The sequence below is a fragment of the Canis lupus genome, chromosome 12, assembly GCF_003254725.2.
Source record: "Canis lupus dingo isolate Sandy chromosome 12, ASM325472v2, whole genome shotgun sequence".
Lineage (NCBI taxonomy): Eukaryota > Metazoa > Chordata > Mammalia > Carnivora > Canidae > Canis > Canis lupus.
The window spans coordinates 64377954-64386247 of NC_064254.1; the positions used below are offsets into that span (position 1 = coordinate 64377954).

An 8294-nucleotide genomic window follows, 5' to 3' on the forward strand; every position below is an offset into this window, starting at 1 on the left:
GTTTCATTCTTTGTAACAGTGGCTCTCAAAGTGATCCAGGGACCCCAGGGAGTGGGGCTCATGAAGTCAGAACTATATTCATAAGAACACGAAAATATTGTTTATTCTTTTCACTCTTAATCTCTCAAGCGGTGTACAGTGGAGTTTTCAGACGCTACATGATTCTCTGATGTCATCAGTGCCCTGATGATGGAATGTGTTTACTTTCTCATGTTTTTAAAATTCTCAGCTTCAGTTTTTAATACGGTTACTGTCAACGAAGGGAACCTATACAAATGAAAACTCACTGGGATCAGCACTAGCTTTTACGAGCGTAACATCCGGGTCCCAGGTACAAATACGTAGACAATGGAAAGCAGGTCCCCCTTTCCTACCCTGTTCCCCAGACCTCATGGTCCTCTCCCCAGAGGCAGGCGTGTCATCCCTTCCCTGTGATCAAAGCACATACAAATATGTGTGTGTCCCTGTGATCACCACACCAACAGCATGGCACTGCACACCTGCTCCCATCTGTCTGGCCATGGCTTTCCGTCACTGCAGGTCCATACCACAACCGACTCAACCTGGACCTTGCTGAAGGACACTCGGCTTGTCCTTTCCATCTTCTGCAACTTAACCATGTTGCGATGACTGCACCTATATAAATGTCCCCTCACCTATGGGGCAGTCTACTTCTACACCCCACACAGCATCCCAACAATGGGAAGATACCTCATTTATTTAGACAACCTGCTGCTAAAAATCAGTTAGGTGATTTTGCGTCACAAACAGGCCTGTAATGAACATCCTTTTATGTAGAGCTGTTAGCATAATGTCTTGCAAAGAAATTGCTAGGTCAAAATGTATTTGAATTTTAAATTTTCATCAGTATTGTCAATTTTCCCTCCAAAGCAGTTGCACCAACCTACGTGTCTCCCAACTGTGTCTGAGCGCCTCTTTCCCTGCTGCCTCCCGTATACTGTTTATTATTTTAAAAATTCTGATCCGTGACAATCTAATAGGCAAAAAATATTATCTTGCTGTTGTTTTAGTTAGCATTTATTTAATCATTCATGTGCTCAGCCATTTTTCTTTGTTTATAAATCATTTGGATTTCTTTTGTCTGCTTCTAGCTGTCCTTGCTCATTTTTCTATAGAGTTGCAGATCCTTTTCTTACTGAGTTATAAAACTTTTTAAAAGAGACATTCAGTAAATTAGCTCTCTGCCTCTGAGATTATATATATATATATAAAATATTTTTCTAAGTCTTATTTGTATTTTGACTTTCTTTTTGGTAATCTTTGCTCTGCAGAAATTTAAATTATTTATGTAGTCAAACTTACTAGTCTTTTCTTTTATGGCTTCCAGGTTTTGTATCTCTGCCTCAGATAGTCTGGTCCCATTGTGAGATTATTAAATTTTAAAATTTTTTCATGTTTCAAAAAATTCTTTCATGTTTATTTCCAACACTCTTACCATTTTATTTTCTCACACCTAAGTTTATGATCCATCTGGAAGGTATTTTGGTACAAGGAGTAAGAAGTCAGCAATACACTTTTTTAACAGAATGGCTTGTTATTCAACACGAGACCATTTCTTGAATAATCCATCTTTCCTTATTGTCTTGAAGCAAATTTTGATAGGAGCTGCTATAGTTTCAAAACAGCATCAACAGTGGGCCTAGGACTTGAAGCAGCACCTGCTGCAGCAGGGGGCGTGGCTCTGAACTGGAAGCCACCCTTCTAGGCAGGGCGCGTTCATGCTTAGCACTCTTTCTTCTGAAGAAGAGATGCCTCTGGGTGCCCAATGCTCCCTTTACTGGAGCCAGGGGTGGAGGGGGCTCCTCACCACCAGCCTAAGGTGGCTCCAGGCACTCTATGACTGCCAGAAATCAAACTCTTTATGAAAACATCATTTCAAAAATGAGCACAGTGAAGGACATAGAAATAGCAATATATACAACTTCATTCACAATTCTGAAGCAAAATCTTGGAATTTCCAAGGGGGATCATAAGCAGAGGTGCAGCCAGATAATACTAAAAGGTGCCCTAGGTGGAGAGCTAGAGACCTGGCCTCTTGTTCCAGCACTGGGGCAGTTGACAAGTCTTCTCCCCTCCTCTGTGCCTTCCTCTTTCTCATTTATAAAATATGGAGATCATGCTAGAAAAACCCAAGTTTCCTTCAACAGTAGCATTTAGGTTTGCAGAACTCCCTTGGAGCCTCTTTCCAAGGTTCTTTTCTTTTCTTTTCTGTTTTCTTTCCTCTAAAGTAATCTGTACACTCAACGTGGGGCTTGAACTCACAACCCCAAAATCAAGAGCCACATGCTCCACCAAGCGAGCCAGCCAGGTGTCTGCACCAACAAGCGAGCCAGCCAGGCGTCTGCACCAACAACAACGAGATTCCCCTGAGCCCACATGCTTATTCACGGGTTCCTTGACTTCACTTTGCCCTGGAGGCCACAGATCACAGCCCTGGCATGAAGTTTCTCCTTTATGTTATTATTCAAAAGCCTTTTCAAAATGTCTCATGAAATTAGCCATCTTCCACCTTCCAGGCTGGAAAGAAACAATAAATTAAGGTGACCACTCCAATCTTCACAAGCTTCTCTTTTTAGCCAAAAGGCTATATAACCAAGAGACTCAAGCATGAGTGCTCCCTGGAGATCATGTGACTCTTGGGAAAAAGGAAATGCTAGGTCCATCTCAGTAAGGAAAAGAGGCCACTTCTGGGGGACATTGGAAGCAGGCTGTGTGACCCAGCAAAGATTTCAGAATGTAGAGAATCCAGATTACAGTTGTTTCCATCCTGAAGCAACCAAACCCAGAAGTTCTCAAAGCAGTCATTTCACAAGAGGTTTTGGAGATATAGAGTGTGGGAAAGATTGTCGCTTTTTGTTTTTATTTTTTTTTTTTTATTTTTTTTTTTTAAGATTTTACTTATTTATTCATGATAGTCACAGAGAGAGAGAGAGGCAGAGACACAAGCAGAGGGAGAAGCAGGCTCCATGCACCGGGAGCCCGATGTGGGATTCGATCCCGGGTCTCCAGGATCACGCCCTGGGCCAAAGGCAGGCGCCAAACCGCTGCGCCACCCAGGGATCCCTGCTTTTTGTTTTTAATAATTAGGATTGTTTTGTAGGTGTCCAGAAATGCACATTTAACACACAAGAAGCCTGGAGCCTTTCTTTCACAAGCCTAGCTAAGAGTTTATTTCAACAGTGGGCTGCGCAGTTAGAGATGGGATTACAGAGGAGGGGTAGATATTTTTAAATACTATGAATTTTGATGTGTGAGCTTCAGAGCAAGTGAGAATTCTCTTTAGACATATTCTTTAAGACTTTGTATATTTTCTATTGAGGTATAATTGATATACAACCTTAGTAGGATATTCCGTTCTTAGGACAGAGAATAAAAGAAAACAAAATGAAAAGAATCAGGGTAGGCCTACAGGCCTTGGTATTAATAACCTGATGGCATATTCTGATAGCCCGAGAAGCTTCCGGTTACCACGTTTGCGGATATAACAATTCAGCGCTCAAAGACTTAATTGCTATTCACTCATATTGCACAGAACAAAAGGCCTGGGAGAGCTCATTTCCAAGGCCAGCAGTGTTTCCCTCAGGGGAGGAGATGGCATGAAGGAGACTCAGCATGAATGGAAACTTTCACTTTTTACTTTACTTTCAGGCGTCTTATTTTTTTCGAACAGATATTTATTCCCTTTAATATTTCAAAAAAAACTTATTTATTTATTTATTTATTTATTTATTTATTTATTTAGATTTTATTTATTTATTCATGAGAGACACACAGAGAGAGGCAAAGACACAGGCAGAGGGAGAAGCAGGTTCCCTACAGGGAGCCCAAGGGGTACTTGATCCCAGGACTCTGGGGTCCTGACCTGAGCCAAAGGCAGATACTCAACCACCGAGTCCCTTGAAAAACCATTTGGAAAGTGCTCATTGAGTCATTTGCCTCCATGAAGCAAATGGAGATTCAGGAACACCGTGTTGGTAAGGACGGTTGGGCCAGTTCAAGAAGCTTCTGGTGTCTGCTGAAAGCCACCCCTGTGCGTTTGTGCCCTCTGCACCTCTCTCCTCCTCCCCAGAGATGATTCATGAAGGGAATGCCTTTGCCCACCCGTCCTTGGGGCTGAAGTGGGAGTGGGAGGCCGGAAGGGCCTTGTGGATGGTGGGCCTGGTGGGCTGGACAGGGAGCCCCAGGGGTGAGGGAGCCAACCGGGTCAAGCGAGGTCAGAGCTGGAGACACCGCACCTTTGCTGGGATTCTCCACTTCTGTCTTAGACCAGATTCTGGAGAGGGAAACACTCTCAAGGCAGAAAACCATACCTAGTAGAGCGAGGCAGGTCCCGAGCACAGTGACCTGCCAGGGGGGCCCTGGGAACTGACTCTGGGAGGGTGAGGAGCCACCTGGCTGGCGGAGAGCTGGGCAAGCAGGAGGGCTGCCCCCACCAGGAGGCCTGAGAAGCTCAGGGCGCAGCAGGTCTCCAGCCAAGAAGGAGAAATAACGAGAAGGTTTCCAGAAGGGCCCTCGCACACAGAGCATAGAGAGAGGCTCAAGGTGAAGGGAACAAGACAAATCCGACTCCGGTGACTGGGAGACTGAGCAGTATTCTCAGGAGCCCTGCTGCTCGGCTAATGGGTGTTGGGGGTGTTTTGTTTTGTTTTGTTTTGCTTTTCAGTTCATTAAATCTCTTTGCAAAACTGTGCTAAAGTGTGCTAGTCAGGCAATTTTTCACTTCCTTGGGGGATGGGGTAGTAGAGGGGAGTGGGATTTAGGTACTTTAAGTCTTGTATCAGGGACGCCTGGGCGTCTCAGTGGTTGAGCATCTGCCTTTGGCTCAGGGTGTGAGATCAAATCTTGGGATTGAGTCTTGGGATTGGGTCTTGGGATCGAGTTCCACATCAGGCTCCCTTCATGGAGCCTGCTTCTCCCTCTGCCTCTCTCTGTGTCTCTCATGGATAAATAAATAAAATCTTTAAAAAAAAAAATTCCTGTATCATTACCTAGTGCCTTTCTTCCCTTCCCCCAAATAAAAATGACATCCCCTTTGGACATGTTCAGGGGGTACATTTTGTACATACAAAGACACACTGAATTCTCCTCTGAGTTAGACTTTCCAACATTTCTGCTGCCTTGACAACCCTGCTTCTTGACTGAATCCATCTCCAGCTCCTTTCTGCTGCTTCTATCAGCTTCAGCCTCAAATCTCATCTTCAAATATTGAGCCTGGATATTTTAGAGAACTCTCTGTAACTTGATACCCAATCCCTCAGTGTCATTTGGAAACTTGAATCTGAGGTTACAACACCTCTACCTCAACAATCAGCTGGGAAACAAAGACCGGAGCAGTGAGCTCACAGCTGTTGACCTCATTAGTGTCATCAAATTGATGACACCCACCCTTTGACATGGGTTTAGGTGGCCTGTGGATTTTTAGACGTTCTCTGATGTAAATTCATGAAGTCCTTCCATAAAACCTACCTCTGATTTCTGCTGCTTATAGGAGAAAAGCAAAAGTTGAACTTGTGTCTCATGTCCCACAAACTCCCACACAACTCTTATGAGTCTGCAGGATCCTGAGTACCAACACCCTAACCAGATGGACTACCCTACCAAGGGATGATGGGAGGTGAAAGACCGAATAGTTGCTGCTTAGACCTTTCCAATTCTACCAAATTCCTAATCCCGTGTCTGCTGTCTCAATCTGCTCCACCCCATAGGAGCAACAATTAAACCATAGGCAGACTTGAACCTTAATCTAAAAACATCAGAATCAGCTTCAGTTCCCCAAACCAGCCTCATTGTAGCATCTTATCCTGGACAAATAGATGACAAAGATTTACTTACTTGCTTGCTTATCTATTTACTGCAACTCTCTCAGGAAAGTTGAGTCGATTAAAAAGTAAAAGTTACCAGATGGTAGAGATCTTAGATCTGTGCTTTGAGGAGGTAATAAGCCTTTTGAACAAACTGCACAATAAAAGACAAGGGGAAAATTCAAGGGGACTTTTGTACAGATCCTTTCTTATCATTTCATGATATGGTTTTCACATCAGATATTTAACAGCCCATCAATCTGATTATGGTACAATTAGTCCCAGTTCCAAACCTGATTAGCCCCTCTGGTCCTGTTTCTTACAAAGATTAATTTTAGATTTTTCTCAATTAAGATGAAATGTCAACCAAAATGTAGTACATGAAAAGTGTTATTAACATTATCATAATAACAACTTATGCTCCCTCCGCTTTAAAGCATAGAACACATTTGCACAATGAGTGGTAGAAACCCTTCTCTTCTCAATTTTGAAGAAAAACACAAGACGCTGGAACCAAATACGAATGAAATATTCTGCCGAGAGCTTTTTGCAAATGTTGCTCTAATTCGTGCAAAATCATATTTATCTATCTCCATTTGGTGAAGTTTACCTGGTTCATGCCCACACAGTTGACAAAGATGATGTATTAAACTCCTGTAAGAAATTATAACTTTGGAAACACCCATTGGATTCCACGCTCTTCTGTTTGCACAGCCAAGCGCCCTTTATGAATTAACAATGAGATTTTACAGAACTGATTTTCCTTGGGAATTACAGGAGATACTCTATTTTTAACCAGAAGCTTAAAAAGTATGATGAGATCGCTGCTTTACAGTAAGTCTGCATACGACCTCAGGAAAAGTTGTCATCAAGGGAACCAATGAAATAGCAAAGATGAGGAGCCGATGGAGGAAATCATGGCTAAGCTTCTTGACAGACAAAAGTTGCTGTTACTCCTCTTTGCCATGAAAGTCTGTGTCTGTATGATGGCTTCAGAAGAGAGAAGAAATGAGAAACTCAGCTTCTACATGATCAGCCAGGGACTAGAGAAAATCCCCAGTCACTGGCACAGAAGCTCACCTTAGCATTTATATTCTGAACCAGTTCTAGGAATGAAATCTCAAAGGCAAAGCTGGCAGTTTTATCTGATGGAAAAATGAATTAGAAACATGTTCAATTTACATTTTTGGAAATGAAGAAAAGCATCAAGAAAAAGAGTAAAACCATTTTTTACACAAAAATCCAGGAGCCTAGAAATAATAACTGCTAATATTTGGGGTGTTTACCCAATATTTTTGAAAAAGAGAACTAGAACCGTGTGTGTGCATGACAGAGTGGGGGGGGCGGTGGAGTGTAATCTTCTTTAAACAATATTAGGGGGACGCCTGGGTGGCTCAGCAGTTGAGCATCTGCCTTTTGCTCAGGGCGTGATCCCCGGGTCCTGGGATCAAATCCTACATTGGGCTTCCTGCATGGAGCCTGCTTCTCCCTCTGCCTGTGTCTCTGCCTTTCTCTCTGTGTGTCTCTCATGAATAAATAAAATAAAATAAAATAAAATAAAATAAAATAAAATAAAACAAAACAATATTAGGATCTACCAGATATGAGTGTACAATTGAAGGGCTATCCCTACAGGACCAGCTGGAAGAGTCTGTTCCTTCTCTCTAACACTGATGGATGCCAGCAACCATCATGATGCTACAGGTGTAAAGATGGCCTCTACTTTTCTCTTCACAGCACAAGGCTGATAAGATGAAGTGATTGCAAGAGTTCATCTCCAGAGGTGGAACTTCAAAGTGTGTGGAGCCCATTATCTCACAATAGAGAATCACCAGGTTTGCTATGTTCCATTGAGCCAATCCCACCTTTAAAAAGAATGGCAAGGTCTAGCCCTAAAGGGATGTGACGGTTCCCTTTGGGAACCTCTGCCACTGATGCAGGAGGAAATGGCCACACAGGGGAAAGCCTTCCTGTCTCTACTGCTAGTAGAGACCATGAATGGGAGAGAAAGGAGAACTAGACTGAGCACTGCTCACCAGGCACTGAGCCAGCCATGCTATCAACAAACATTCCCTTCAGCCCTCCAGCAATGGTATTTATTTTACTATTAATGAAACGGAGGTTCAGGGCCTAAAGTCACCAGCTAACAAGTGGCAGAGCCAAGATTTAAATCCAGATCTCTCGGGGCACCTGGGTGGCCCAGCGGTTGAACAACTGCCTTCAGCTCAGGTTGTGATCCCAGGGTCCTGGGATCAAGTCCCGCATCAGGCTTCCCACAGGGAGCCTGCTTCTCCCTCTGCCTGTGTCTCTGTCTCTCTCTCTCTTTGTGTCTCTCATGAATAAATAAATAAAATCTTAAAAAAAAAATAAATCCAGATCTCTTCATCACCTGACCCTCCCCATTACTCAAAGTTCTACAGTCACCAGAACCAGCTCTGTCTCCTTAGTGACACACAGGATGAAAAGGTCACT

At 43.2% G+C, this 8294-nt stretch overlaps 1 long non-coding RNA gene across 1 annotated transcript; it reads right to left on the reverse strand.

The window, feature by feature from the left end:
* Positions 1 to 6108: 6108 nt before the first annotated feature.
* Positions 6109 to 7613, reverse strand: LOC112658682 (uncharacterized). Its single transcript, XR_003135890.3, has 3 exons — positions 7421 to 7613; positions 6903 to 6967; positions 6109 to 6812 (listed from the first exon to the last, which is right to left on the reverse strand). It is a non-coding gene; the product is annotated as an uncharacterized LOC112658682 (long non-coding RNA).
* Positions 7614 to 8294: the final 681 nt, after the last annotated feature.